General features: G+C 35.8%; 4 non-coding genes across 4 annotated transcripts; all 4 read right to left on the reverse strand.

The window, feature by feature from the left end:
• Positions 1-90: 90 nt before the first annotated feature.
• LOC113063519 (small nucleolar RNA U3) lies at positions 91-305 on the reverse strand. The gene has a single exon (XR_003278705.1). It is a non-coding gene; the product is annotated as a small nucleolar RNA U3 (small nucleolar RNA).
• Positions 306-2,252: 1,947 nt separating this feature from the next.
• Positions 2,253-2,462, reverse strand: LOC113063517 (small nucleolar RNA U3). Its single transcript, XR_003278703.1, has one exon. It is a non-coding gene; the product is annotated as a small nucleolar RNA U3 (small nucleolar RNA).
• Positions 2,463-5,777: 3,315 nt separating this feature from the next.
• On the reverse strand, positions 5,778-5,988 carry LOC113063520 (small nucleolar RNA U3). Its single transcript, XR_003278706.1, has one exon. It is a non-coding gene; the product is annotated as a small nucleolar RNA U3 (small nucleolar RNA).
• A 1,944-nt stretch (positions 5,989-7,932) lies between these two features.
• LOC113063516 (small nucleolar RNA U3) lies at positions 7,933-8,143 on the reverse strand. The gene has a single exon (XR_003278702.1). It is a non-coding gene; the product is annotated as a small nucleolar RNA U3 (small nucleolar RNA).
• Between the last annotated feature and the right edge of the window lie 7,665 nt (positions 8,144-15,808).

Below are 15,808 nucleotides of genomic sequence, written 5' to 3' on the forward strand. Positions count from 1 at the left end.
ACGTCTTCCAAAAAAGCTAAATCTGACTTATTCAACATGGACTCCATAGAAAATACACCTCTCTCAAAAATTCTCCAAAACCACATCAAAACCACTCAGATCATACTCCTTTCTTCAATATTGCCAAAGAGCAATACGAACACTCATCGGTGACAGAACTTGTGATCAAAGTCACAGTTCCATCCTCAATTCACTCTCAGAAAGGAGCATTACAGCTCATCATCGTGGGTTGGGAGACAAACACTTTCGAAAACACATTTCCAAGTAAAAAAAACTATAGAAATGATCCCTGAAAATATAGTCTTAACTTCGCATCTCAACTCAAACGGAATTCCATTCTGAAGCACCGCCTTCCTCTCTGATGGTTTGCGTAGCTGATTTCTATAAACACATGAACCAGTGTCCATTATGGGTTTACCTGATCTCGGATAAATTGACTAATTTTGTCCGCGTTTCAATGACATATTTGAACATTCAAAAGGTGTTGTAATTAATAGTCTCTTATTGGCCTCATGAATCAAGCTCTGTATAGATTAGAAATATATATTATACAGACACTTGATAATTAATGGTATTGTACGATTTGTTAATTGCATTCAATAGATTACACATTTAACAAAACATTCACCACTGGTTTGCAAAAGGTGTTTTAAGAAAAGTTTGAGCTGATTTCTTGTTGCAATTAAACCACTCTGACCAGCACACTTCAACAGAGTGTGGCCCTTTGGAGCTCTGCGAAACAGCGAACCCTTTTACCAGGCAATTGGTTCAGTCAAGTCACCTCATTGTATATAGCGCTTTTAACAGTACAGATTTGGTCAAAGCAGCTTCTCAGTATCCAAATAGGAAAATAGTGTGTCAATGAAAAAGGACAACAGTAGACATTCAGTTTTCAGTTTAAAGGCAGTTCATCATTGAATTACACGATGTCTTCGTTCAGCTCAGTTCGGTTTAAATAGTATCTGTGAAATCAAGTCGATGATATCGCTGGAAATAAGTTTCCCCAGCTAAGCGAGTGAGAGGCGGTAGCCGGCAAGGAACCAAAACTCCATCGGTGACAGAATGGAGACCAAAGCAGTGGGAGAAACCAGGCTCAGTCGGTGGGCAGTTCTTCTCTGGCCAGACGACCCAGGAGGTTGATCCATGCTGCAACAAAGTTAGATTGTCATCTGGTGCGTAGTCCTTGTCCCAATGGCCATCTAAGAGACAAGGTCTTCACTGGGATCTGTCTCTGGGGCTCATCTAGTTTTCCTGGTCCCCCTGAAATTCAGAACTGGAGAGGTCGTCTCTAGGTGCTGATCCCACAATCTGAGCTGGATAAGTACTGGATCCTGGTGGCCACGGTAACCTGGGAATAAGAAAGAAACAGACTAATAATTAGCATAGATGCCATTCTTCTTATGAATGTAACAAGTACATTGTGTGTTATTGGAAGTGTTCCCAGTTCCGGTCTACCTATTTACTGCAGCCTAACAGTCATTTAACGGATTTGTCTGACAGAAATGTGTATGTCATGTGTAAGCCATCTTAAAGAGATGGTTCCTTGATCTAGATTTAAAATGACAGAGTGTGCCTGCCTCCTGAACAGTGTTAGATTATTCCAGAGTTTGGACGCTAAATAGCAAAAGGGTCTGCCTCCCTCGGTTGATTTTGATATTCTAGGTATTATCAAATAGCCAGAGTTTTGAGAGTGCAGCGGACGTGGAGGACTATAATACAATACGAGTTTGCTCATGTACTGAGGGTGCTAAACCATTCAGAGCTTTATAAGTACTAATTAGTAGGCTTTTAAAATCTATACACTGTTTAATAGGGAGCCAGTGTTGTGTTGACAGAACCGGTCTGTTATGGTCATAAATCCTGGTTCTAGTGAGAACTCTTGCTGCTGCATTTTGGAACAACTGGACTTTGTTATTAAGCATGTAGAACAACCACACAACAAAACATAACAATAATCCAACTTTGAGGTCATGAACTCATAATTACCATTTCTGCATTTGACATTGAGAACATAGTCAGCAAATTCAAAATTGCAGAAAAAAGTTTGTTCTCTCGTCACCACTTTTATAATGTAAGTTGGCCGACCTCAAGTGGAAGAACAACACCGTTCATGATTTGTTTTGTTAAATTTGATGTTTCAAACAGAACACTCTACTACGTCTTCCCAAAAAAGCTAAATCTGACTTATTCAACATGGACTCCATAGAAAATACACTTCTCTCAAAAATCCTCCAAAACCACATCACATCAAAACCACTCAGATCATACTCCTTTCTTCATATTGCCAAGAGCAATATGAACGCTCATCGGTGACAGAACTTGTGATGAAAGTCACAGTTCTATCCTCAATTCACTCTCAGAAAGGAGCATTACAGCTCATCATCGTGGGTTGGGAGACAAACACTTTCGAAACACATTTCCAAATAAAAAACTATAGAAATGATCTCTGAAAATATAGTCTTAACTTCGCATCTCAACTCAAACGGAATTCCATTCTGAAGCACCGCCTCCTCTCTGATGGTTTGCGTAGCTGATTTCTATAAACACATGAACCAGTGTCCATATGGGTTTTACCTGATCTCGGATAAATTAACTAATTTTGTCCGCGTTTCAATGACATATTTGAACATTCAAAAAGGTGTTGTAATTAATAGTCTCTTATTGGCCTCATGAATCAAGCTCTGTATAGATTAGAAATATATATTATACAGACACTTGATAATTAATGGTATTGTACGATTTGTTAATTGCATTCAATAGATTACACTTTTAACAAAACATTCACCACTGGTTTGCAAAAGGTGTTTTAAGAAAAGTTTGAGCTGATTTCTTGTTGCAATTAAACCACTCTGACCAGCACACTTCAACAGAGTGTGGCCCTTTGGAGCTCTGCGAAACAGCGAACCCTTTTACCAGGCAATTGGTTCAGTAAAGTCACCTCATTGTATATAGCGCTTTTAACAGCACAGATTTGGTCAAAGCAGCTTCTCAGTATCCAAATAGGAAAATAGTGTGTCAATGAAAAAGGACAACAGTAGACATTCAGTTTTCAGTTTAAAGGCAGTTCATCATTGAATTACACGATGTCTTCGTTCAGCTCAGTTCGGTTTAAATAGTATCTGTGAAATCAAGTTGATATTATAGCTGGAAATAAGTTTCCCCAGCTAAGCGAGTGAGAGGCGGCAGCGGCAAGGAACCAAAACTCCATCGGTGACAGAATGGAGACCAAGCTGTGGGAGAAACCAGGCTCAGTCGGTGGGCCAGTTCTTCTCTGGCCAGACGACCCAGGAGGTTGATCCATGCTGCAACAAAGTTAGATTGTCATCTGGTTCCGTAGTCTTGTCCCAATGGCCATCTAGGAGACAAGGTCTTCACTGGGGATCTGTCTCTGGGGCTCATCTAGTTTTCCTGGTCCCCCCTGAAATTCAGAACTGGAGAGGTCGTCTCTAGGTGCTGATCCACAATCTGAGCTGGATACGTACTGGATCTGGTGGCTACGGTAACCTGGGAATAAGAAAGAAACAGACTAATATTAGCGTAGATGCCATTCTTCTTATGATGTAACAAGTACATTGTGTGTTATTGGAAGTGTTCCCAGTTCCGGTCTACCTATTTACTGCAGCCTAACACTCATTTAACGGATTTGTCTGACAGAAATGTGTATGTTATGTGTAAGCCATCTTAAAAAGATGGTTCCTTGATCTAGATTTAAAATGACAGAGTGTGCCTGCCTCCTGAACAGAGGTGGAGAGTCCAGGGGTCAGAAAGTAAAAGTCCTGCCACATTTTTGCTCCACCCATGAACTCAGCAGCTGATTTCACCAGAAGAGGAAACAAGTCATTCCTTTCAAGTCACAAACTAGTCTCAACTCAAATCCCAAGTCCTCAAAGAGTTAAAGTCAATGAGATAATTAAGAGACTAATTAAATGATGATTGTGCATTGGTGATGAACACCTGCTGTTATTGGGCGTTACAGAGGATCAGATGCTGATGTTTTATTGGTTAAAATTATGCCACCATCATGGAGATCAGTGTTTGCTTCAGTTGGGCTCTTGACCTTTGGTTTCTTATGTTAGATATTTCTCTGTAAAAGTACATGTGCTGTTATAAAACAGTGTGATCAGTGCTGTGCAGAAAACTGTTACTAGCCGGTTTTACATGATGAAGTAATTATTAGGCATCAGCCTGTTTATTTCCAAAACAATTTTATGTATTTATTATTAACAAATGTTCAGTTTTTAAATAACCTACCTTGTGGAACTGTTGGTTTAATCACTTTAATGAATACATTTCCTAATGTATGTAATAAATATACATTTTTCGAAATCTTTTCCTAATAAGACGCACAGACATCATGACCCAGCATATGAATCTCAACAATGGTGACAATCAACAAAACGCTTCAAGCTGAAGTGCATGCTGGGTAACACCATAGTAAAAACTCTGATTATGCACTGTAGCATGAATAATTATTGTAACCACTGTTGAGGATCATATGATAAGTGCTCATGTCTAAAATCCCGAGCCTGTACAATTTTTTCCCCCAATATTTAAGCATTACAATAATATTTGTTTAATATGACTTTTTTTGTAGTTCAGTAATTGCTGAACATAATTTAACAAACCAAAGAGAGACACCTTCATGAAGTTAATTAAAATGTTTTAGATGAAAAAAGGGCAATTAAATTTTCTACTTCAAGCTTTTAATTCAGCAATGTGTTAATGTTTACTACGTAACACAACCGCAAGTGTTCAAAAGCAAATTACTTTGAATTATTAAAAGGGTCAAGAGCCCAACTAAAGCAAACACTGATCTCCATGATGGTGGCATAATTTTAACCAATAAAACATCAGCATCTGATCCTCTGTAACGCCCAATAACAGCAGGTGTTCATCACCAATGCACAATCATCATTTAATTAGTCTCTTAATTATCTCATTGACTTTAACTCTTTGAGGACTTGGGATTTGAGTTGAGACTAGTTTGTGACTTGGAAGGAATGACTTGTTTCCTCCTCTGGTGAAATCAGCTGCTGAGTTCATGGGTGGAGCAAAAATGTGGCAGGACTTTTACTTTCTGACCCCTGGACTCTCCACCTCTGCTCCTGAACAGTGTTAGATTATTCCAGAGTTTGGGCGCTAAATAGCAAAAGGGTCTGCCTCCCTCGGTTGATTTTGATATTCTAGGTATTATCAAATAGCCAGAGTTTTGAGAGTGCAGCGGACGTGGAGGACTATAATACAATAAGAGTTTGCTCATGTACTGAGGTGCTAAACCATTCAGAGCTTTATAAGTACTAATTAGTAGGCTTTTAAAATCTATACACTGTTTTAATAGGGAGCCAGTGTTGTGTTGACAGAACCGGGCTGATATGGTCATAAATCCTGGTTCTAGTGAGAACTCTTGCTGCTGCATTTTGGACCAACTGGACTTTGTTATTAAGCATGTAGAACAACCACACAACAAAACATAACAATAATCCAACTTTGAGGTCATGAACTCATAATTACCATTTCTGCATTTGACATTGAGAACATAGTCAGCAAATTCAAAATTGCGGAAAAAAGTTTGTTCTCTCGTCACCATTTTTATAATGTAAGTTGGCCGACCGCAAGTGGAAGAACAACACCGTTCATGATTTGTTTTGTTAAATTTGATGTTTCAAACAGAACACTCTACTACGTCTTCCCAAAAAAGCTAAATCTGACTTATTCAACATGGACTCCATAGAAAATACACTTCTCTCAAAAATCCTCCAAAACCACATCACATCAAAACCACTCAGATCATACTCCTTTTTTCAATATTGCCAAGAGCAATATGAACGCTCATCGGTGACAGAACTTGTGATCAAAGTCACAGTTCCATCCTCAATTCACTCTCAGAAAGGAGCATTACAGCTCATCATCGTGGGTTGGGAGACAAACACTTTCGAAACACATTTCCAAATAAAAAACTATAGAAATGATCCCTGAAAATATAGTTTTAATTTCATATCTCAACTCAAACGGAATTCCATTCTGAAGCACCGCCTCCTCTCTGATGGTTTGCATAGTTGATTTCTATAAACACATGAACCAGTGTCCATATGGGTTTTACCTGATCTCGGATAAATTGACTAATTTTGTCCGCGTTTCAAAGACATATTTGAACATTCAAAAAGGTGTTGTAATTAATAGTGTCTTATTGGCCTCATGAATCAAGCACTGTATAGATTAGAAATATATATTATACAGACACTGGATAATTAATGGTATTGTACGATTTGTTAATTGAATTCAATAGATTACACATTTAACAAAACATTCACCACTGTCTTGCAAAAGGTGTTTTAAGAAAAGTTTGAGCTGATGTCTTGTTGCAATTAAACCACTCTGACCAGCACACTTCAACAGAGTGTGGCCCTTTGGAGCTCTGCGAAACAGCGAACCCTTTTACCAGGCAATTGGTTCAGTCAAGTCACCTCATTGTATATAGAACTTTTAACAGTACAGATTTGGTCAAAGCAGCTTCTCAGTATCCAAATAGGAAAATAGTGTGTCAATGAAAAAGGACAACAGTAGACATTCAGTTTTCAGTTTAAAGGCAGTTCATCATTGAATTACACGATGTCTTCGTTCAGCTCAGTTCGGTTTAAATAGTATCTGTGAAATCAAGTCGATGATATCGCTGGAAATAAGTTTCCCCAGCTAAGCGAGTGAGAGGCGGCAGCGGCAAGGAACCAAAACTCCATCGGTGACAGAATGGAGACCAAGCTGTGGGAGAAACCAGGCTCAGTCGGTGGGCCAGTTCTTCTCTGGCCAGACGACCCAGGAGGTTGATCCATGCTGCAACAAAGTTAGATTGTCATCTGGTTCCGTAGTCTTGTCCCAATGGCCATCTAGGAGACAAGGTCTTCACTGGGGATCTGTCTCTGGGGCTCATCTAGTTTTCCTGGTCCCCTCTGAAATTCAGAACTGGAGAGGTCGTCTCTAGGTGCTGATCCACAATCTGAGCTGGATACGTACTGGATCTGGTGGCTACGGTAACCTGGGAATAAGAAAGAAACAGACTAATATTAGCGTAGATGCCATTCTTCTTATGATGTAACAAGTACATTGTGTGTTATTGGAAGTGTTCCCAGTTCCGGTCTACCTATTTACTGCAGCCTAACAGTCATTTAACGGATTTGTCTGACAGAAATGTGTATGTTATGTGTAAGCCATCTTAAAAAGATGGTTCCTTGATCTAGATTTAAAATGACAGAGTGTGTCTGCCTCCTGAACAGTGTTAGATTATTCCAGAGTTTGGGCGCTAAATAGGAAAAGGGTCTGCCTCCCTCGGTTGATTTTGATATTCTAGGTATTAGCAAATAGCCAGAGTTTTGAGAGTGCAGCGGACGTGGAGGACTATAATACAATAAGAGTTTGCTCATGTACTGAGGTGCTAAACCATTCAGAGCTTTATAAGTACTAATTAGTAGGCTTTTAAAATCTATACACTGTTTTAATAGGGAGCCAGTGTTGTGTTGACAGAACCGGGCTGATATGGTCATAAATCCTGGTTCTAGTGAGAACTCTTGCTGCTGCATTTTGGACCAACTGGACTTTGTTATTAAGCATGTAGAACAACCACACAACAAAACATAACAATAATCCATCTTTGAGGTCATGAACTCATAATTACCATTTCTGCATTCGACATTGAGAACATAGTCAGCAAATTCAAAATTGCAGAAAAAAGTTTGTTCTCTCGTCACCACTTTCATAATGTAAGTTGGCCGACCCCAAGTGGAAGAACAACACTGTTCATGATTTGTTTTGTTAAATTTGATGTTTCAAACAGAACACTCTACTACGTCTTCCCAAAAAAGCTAAATCTGACTTATTCAACATGGACTCCGTAGAAAATACACCTCTTTCAAAAATCCTCCAAAACCACATCACATCAAAACCACTCAGATCATACTCCTTTCTTCAATATTGCCAAGAGCAATACGAACGCTCATCGGTGACAGAACTTGTGATCAAAGTCACAGTTCCAGCCTCAATTCACTCTCAGAAAGGAGCATTACAGCTCATCATCGTGGGTTGGGAGACAAACGCTTTCAAAACACATTTCCAAGCAAAACACTATAGAAATGATCCCTGAAAATATAGTCTTAACTTCATATCTCAACTCAAACGGAATTCCATTCTGAAGCACCGCCTCCTCTCTGATGGTTTGCGTAGTTGATTTCTATAAACACATGAACCAGTGTCCATATGGGTTTTACCTGATCTCGGATAAATTGACTAATTTTGTCCGCGTTTCAATGACATATTTGAACATTCAAAAAGGTGTTGTAATTAATAGTCTCTTATTGGCCTCATGAATCAAGCTCTGTATAGATTAGAAATATATATTATACAGACACTTGATAATTAATGGTATTGTACGATTTGTTAATTGCATTCAATAGATTACACTTTTAACAAAACATTCACCACTGGTTTGCAAAAGGTCTTTTAAGAAAAGTTTGAGCTGATTTCTTGTTGCAATTAAACCACTCTGACCAGCACACTTCAACAGAGTGTGGCCCTTTGGAGCTCTGCGAAACAGCGAACCCTTTTACCAGGCAATTGGTTCAGTCAAGTCACCTCATTGTATATAGCGCTTTTAACAGTACAGATTTGGTCAAAGCAGCTTCTCAGTATCCAAATAGGAAAATAGTGTGTCAATGAAAAAGGACAACAGTAGACATTCAGTTTTCAGTTTAAAGGCAGTTCATCATTGAATTACACGATGTCTTCGTTCAGCTCAGTTCGGTTTAAATAGTATCTGTGAAATCAAGTCGATGATATAGCTGGAAATAAGTTTCCCCAGCTAAGCGAGTGAGAGGCGGCAGCGGCAAGGAACCAAAACTCCATCGGTGACAGAATGGAGACCAAGCTGTGGGAGAAACCAGGCTCAGTCGGTGGGCCAGTTCTTCTCTGGCCAGAAGACAGAGGAGGTTGATCCATGCTGCAACAAAGTTAGATTTTCATCTGCTTCCGTGGTATTGTCCCACATAGCAACATTGTGTTGGCCCAGATCCGGCCCACATCTTACACCCGTCGAAAGATGATCTGACCCACATGTAGCGTGGAATAATGGCACTTGAGCAGACCTCTCCTTTTTGCCACAATTGAGCCGCAAGCAGGCCGTAGCAATGCCACATGTCAGCCAGAGTAAAGAAATTAACTAGAACTGGAACTTATCTGAGCCACAAAATCTGTGTATATTAAATATGAAGTAATTTCAGCCTTAATAAGCCTGTTAACAAGCAGAACCACTGAAGGAAAAAAAAACAGAAGAGCAGAAACACAAGAACTACAACTGACTTCAGCCACAAACTTAGATGAAATCAACTGACGATAAAATAAGACATTAAATCTCTCAAGATCTCAGCTGAGGAGAATTAAACAACTCCACAAACAGCATTACCAGCTTATCTTATTACTAACCAGATTGACTTTATTTCTGCTAGACATCTACAATTTTTGTTATTGAGAATTAACAGAGGTTTAACTGTAATGTGTGTCACCATACCAGTGATTCATATTTTCATTAGTTGAGCTCTTAAGTCTTATTATGTATTTTGTCTTTTTTTGGCCGCTGTGACAGTGTGTTTGTTAAACACATTTGCAACTTCAAAGAAAGCTAGTGTAATATGATATTAACTGATGGCTGTTATCTGTTGATGGTTTTATAATCACCATGAAGTACACTGGTTCATTTATGTTTTTTTTTTTATCTAACAATTATGTTGTTCCAATGATACATTCATATTACAAACCCAGTGTTTCTGCCACATGAGATCCAACAGTATTATAACAATCAGTTAAAATCTTTTAACAAACACGAGCTCAAAAAACTTAACCTATGCTGACACACACACAGATATAAACAATCAGCACATGAATCTCAACAATGGTGATATGCTTCATGCAGCGAGCCATGTGTTTTATACCATGGTGGCTCCCAGCATTCATTGCTGCATGAAGCATATCACCATGGTTGAGATTCATATACCAATTATTGATGTCTATGTGTCTCTAAAGATTTTTCTTCCAAAATGTATTTAAAAATAAAAGTTTGGAATTTTTGATATGAGGGAAGAAAGTATTGTTTCTTGAATATTGTTTGCTAATTAAAAATAACCACTTTGGGTCAAAGACAAGAAAAATAACTTTTCTCAATCATTTTTCTTCATGATGATGAAAACGATATCACCTTATCTTCATTTATGGCCACTTTTATGAAAAAAATATGTGTTTCGGTAAACACTATTACAGGAACCACAAACTTACTAAGCCAAGAATCAAACTACCCAACTTCTGAGCAAGCAACTGGCTGGCTTACATTCTATCTCGAGTCAAGAGAGCAGTGTGTAAAAATCAATGCAGAATATTCAACTACCCGACAATCTACAGTGGGAATTCCACAAGGCTCGATTTTGGGGCCTCTGCTCTTTAGCTCATACATAAACCACTTACCATCATGTTGTAAAAATTCAGAATGTCAGATGTATTCTGATGACACAATTATTTATGTCAGCTATGACCCCTTGTGTTGCAGCAGATATATTAACAAGTGAAATGGAGGGAGTGTCCCTATGCCTAAAAAACAATCACTTAACTCTGAGTTTGAAAAAGACTGTGTCAATGTATTTTTCAATGAGAAGGACAGCAAAAGCAAAGCTTATAATTAGAATAAATCAAGAGGAAATAAAGAAATTCAATTATTTTAAATTCTTAGGTGCACTATGCAAAACTGTAAAGACTAATTTGAACTGTTTTAGAATGATTAGACATTACATACCCCTCAAGGCAGCACAACTGTTTATGCATGCCATGATATTTTCCCAGCTTTCTTATTGTGTTACTGTTTGGAGCCAGGCTTCACGGTCAACTGTCAAACCCATTATTTCACTATATAAACAAGCTGTGAAAATAATGGACCAAAAACAAATGAAATGGCATCATTGTATAATACTGATATAGTATTATTTGCTCAGTTATGACAGTTTTATTAAGTTTTTAATAAATTGATTTTTAAATGTGTGAATAATCTCGCACCAGCTGTACTTTGTCAATATGTTACAAAAACAAACACTAATGGAATCACCACTAGGGGATCAGCAAATGGCAACTGCAGGGTGGCACAGCGCAAAACCACTTTCGGTCAGTCATCATTTTCTGTAAAAGGGATACATTTTTGGAATGTCCTACCAACAGAAATCAAAGCACTAACCAATCTGAAACCATTTAATGAAAAGGTGAAACACTGTCTGAAACAAAACCAAATCTGTGATCACTGATTATGTCACTGTGCAGACACAATTATAAATGGACATATACATACGGATAGAGAGATAGATACACGCGCGGACACACAAACAGATATATGTATATATTGTTATGTTTTTGTTGTTTCTGGTGTTTGTTTTTGTTCTCTTGATAATGGTGATGTATGTAGCCTAACCAGGGACAGGGGTTGCAAATTAGCTTCAGCTAGAAACCCTATATGCAACACATTGGTTCAAGTTATTTTAACCTATTAAAATGTGTCTCTTTTGCATTGTACCTGACAAATAAACAAATAAATGAATAAATAAACTAAAGCAAACACTGATCACAATAATGGTGATCAAACATTTTCAAATAAAACATCAACATCTAAACCTCTGTTAATTCTCAAAGAGAACTTCTGTAGACGTCAAACAGAAATAAAGTAAAACTGGTTAGTAATAAGTGAAGCTGGTTATATGTGTACTGCCATGCTTTTCACCGTTTTTTTTTTGTTTTTTTTTTTGGGGGGGGGGGGGGGGTTATTCCAGCAAAAATTCAGCATCTGACCAACATTAGAGCTTGACGTCAAACAGTCGTTGGATTTAGACCGCAACCCAATTTTTATTTTTAACCAAAATCCACAGTTTACATCCTGTACCTGCTGGGTACAAATTAACTATACAGTCAAGAGAAAACATAATTACACAAATAAGTTACCTTAACATTTTCTAGGCTATATTGTTACATTCACTATACATTTTCATAATTGACTTCTAAACTTTTGATGTCTGATTACATCTGACAGTGTCATCATCTTTATGGATACATAGAGTAGGCTACGCTACTCTCTCTCTCTCTCTCTCTCTCTCTCTCTCTCTCTCTCTCTCTCTGTGCTCATGCAGCTTGTGTGTGAGATGCACAACTCTCCCTAAAGATATTTATAATCTATTTTTTTCAGTAACATTAACATGACAGAAAAATGACTGTATCTTTGTAATAATCTTTAAGCGAATGTATATTGTTTGCGAAGCAGTCATAACGTAACGTTACCTGTCAGCGTGGAGTTTACCGAAATCTATCAGTTATGAACAGCCATACATTAATGATAACGAGATTTGATAAGCGTCTGTAGCCGAGGTATTGTATTATGCTATATTAATCTTTGTTTATGTTGGTATTTAGAACTTTATAAGAGACATTATACAGACTTAATGTTACTCCATTAGACTATGTAAGTTAGGCCTAACATTACTGCTCACTGTTGAGTAACGTTAATTAAAACAACAACAAGACAGAAAAGGAAATTAAACCTAATTAACACCGCAACGGACGTAAAAAATGTTAGTTTAAAGAATTATATATATATATATATATATATATATATATATATATATATATATATATATACAGTACAGACCAAAAGTTTGGAAACATTACTATTTTTAATGTTTTTGAAAGAAGTTTCTTCTGCTCATCAAGCCTGCATTTATTTGATCAAAAAAACAGAAAAAACAGTAATATTGTGTATTCAAATACTCTTTGAATATACTTAAAAAAAAATATATATATTCCTGTGATGCAAAGCTGAATTTTCAGCATCATTCCTCCAGCTTCAGTGTCACATGTAACATCCAGTCGATCACATGATCATTTAGAAATCATTCTAATATTTTGATTTATTATGAGTGTTGGGAACAGTTCTGCTGTCTAATATATTTGATAAATAAAAGGTTAAAAAGAACTCCATTTATTCAACAAAAAAAAAAAATAGAATAATATATTTTCTTTACTATCACTTTTTATCAATTTAACGCATCCTTGCTGAATAAAAGTATTGATTTTATTAATAAAAAAGAAAGAAAAAAAATTACTGACCCCAAATTACTGACCAGTAGTGTATATTGTTATTACAAAATATTTATATTTTAAAAACATAGCTTCTTTTTTTATTTTATTTTTTTTATTTAAAGTATCCTTAAAAAAGTATCACATGTTCTGAAAAAATATTAAGCATCAGAACTGTTTCCAACTTTGATAATGAATCATCAAATTAGAATGATTTCTAAAGGATCATGTGATAATGATCCTAAAAATTCAGCTTTGCATCACATAAATAAATTATTATTTAAAGTATAATAAATTTAAAAACAATTATTTTAAGTTGTAATAATATATCACGATAATACATTTTTTCTGTATTTTTGATCAAATAAATGCAGGCTTGATGAGCAGAAGAAACTTCTTTCAAAACCATTAAAAATAGTCACGTTTCCAATATATATATATATATATATATATATATATATATATATATATATATATATATATATATATATATATATATATATATATATATAAAACATAATATATGTGTGTACTGTGTATATTTATTATGTATATATGTTTATCAATTTGCACTGGCTACAAATTGCTGCTCACATAAAATTCAAGGCATTGATGTTTGCATAAAAATCCAACACTGGCTCTGCACCCCATTACCTAAATTCATTACTTCAGACTTATGTGCCCTCTAGAAGCTTGCATCCTGCAAGTGAAAGTCGCTTGATTGTTCACCTCAAATAAGCACAAAGTCACTTTTACGGACTTATAAATTAAATGTTCCCTCCTGGTGGAATGACCTCCCCATCTCAATCCGAGCAGCTGAGACCTTAGCCATCTTCAAGAATCGGCTTAAATCCCATCTCTTCCATCTTTATTTGACTCTAACTTTAGCACTCACTAATCTAATTCTATTCTTTAAAAAAGTGACCCATTTAGACTTAAACTCTATTAATTTACTTACTTGTTTTCTCAAATAAATAAAGCTAAGTGTTCTATTATTTTTGCATTCTATCTGTTATTTTTATTTATTATACAATTAACAAAAGCAAAAAGGCCTCTAACACTAGCTTGCTCTATTCTACCCATTTTCTTTTTATTATTACAAAAACAAAAAAACCTTGTACTGCATGTAAGCTAACTGAGACTTGTCATAGCACTTATATACCATTGCTGTTTTGTTAGATTTGATTGCTTCCATTGTCCTCATTTGTGAGTCACTTTGGATAAAAGCATCTGCTAAACAACTACATGTAAATGGATATAAATACAAACACGTGCATGTATATATTTAAGAAAAAATATTTTATGTTTATGTATAAAATATATTTATATATAAAATATAAGAATGTAAATATAAAAACATGTAAATATATAGGCCTACAGTAAAAATATATAAAATATATACTTTATGTGTGTGAATTTATATATGTATATTTAAAATACACACTACACATACATATATCATGTAAACAAAAATTTATATAATTTTTAAAAATATATACAATTAATGGCTATTACTGCTGTGAAACAATTAATCGCATCCAAACTAAATGTTTTTGTTTACATATTTTAACATTTATATATATATATATATAAATATATTTAATATAAAAAGATTAATTTTTTTCTTAAATACATGCGTGTATATTTATATATACATAATAAATATACACTTAACACACACATATATTATTAAAAAAAAATCAGAAAATCCTCATAGGGCCCCAAATGACCAAACTGCTATGGGCCCCACATGTGTTTACCCACAAGGGGCCCCAAGTGTTTTTTTTTTTTTTTTTTTTCTTCAGTTGATTCCAGTCAAGGCTGTGGCTGAAGTCAGTTATAGTTCGTGCTTCTAATTTCTTCAGGGATGTTGATTGTTAACAGCAGATGTACATCGCTAATGCACAATCATCATTTAATTAGTCACTTAATTATCTCATTAACATTAACTCTTTGAGGACTTGGGATTTTATTTGAGACTTGCTTGTGACTTGAAACTAATGACTTTGTTCCTCCTTCATGGGTCCATGGGTGGAATAAACATATGGCAGGACTTTTACCTTCTGACCTCTAGATTCATTGACCATAAAAAAAGGAGTTGTAGTTATTAATCATGTATCAAGCTCTGTATAGGTTTATATATATATATATACATACATATATACATATATATATATAAAAAACACTAACTACAGTTTTTGTCATGTAATTTGGAATCAGTAACGAATTACAATCTGTAAGTAATCTACTCAGCTCTGTGTATATATGCATTCAGGGTATATACAGTGTGTGTATCTCATGTACAGTGATGACATTTACTATAGGTGGAGCTTATCTGGTAGCAAGTAGCAGTCTACGGTAGCCATAAATAAAATAAAAAAAGGTCACAATTCTGATTAAAAAAGGTCAAAACTGGGAGATATAAACGTACTTTTGCAAGTTCATAAAATATTTTGTTACTGCTTTGAGAGTTATTATTTTGGAATAAATGTAAAAGTGCTTAAACACTCACTTGATGAGGTTCATCTTGGCATTTTTGGAGACTGATCTTTGACAGCTGAGAACTGCTGTATTTGTGGCTGCTAATTAGCACCAAAGCCTAAATATTGTTAAGGGCCACAGAACGTAAAAAACAAGTGAGCTCAATTTCTACAAAACACTGCTACCATTC

The sequence above is a fragment of the Carassius auratus genome, chromosome 45 (assembly GCF_003368295.1).
Source record: "Carassius auratus strain Wakin chromosome 45, ASM336829v1, whole genome shotgun sequence".
NCBI classification, from domain to species: Eukaryota; Metazoa; Chordata; class Actinopteri; order Cypriniformes; family Cyprinidae; genus Carassius; species Carassius auratus.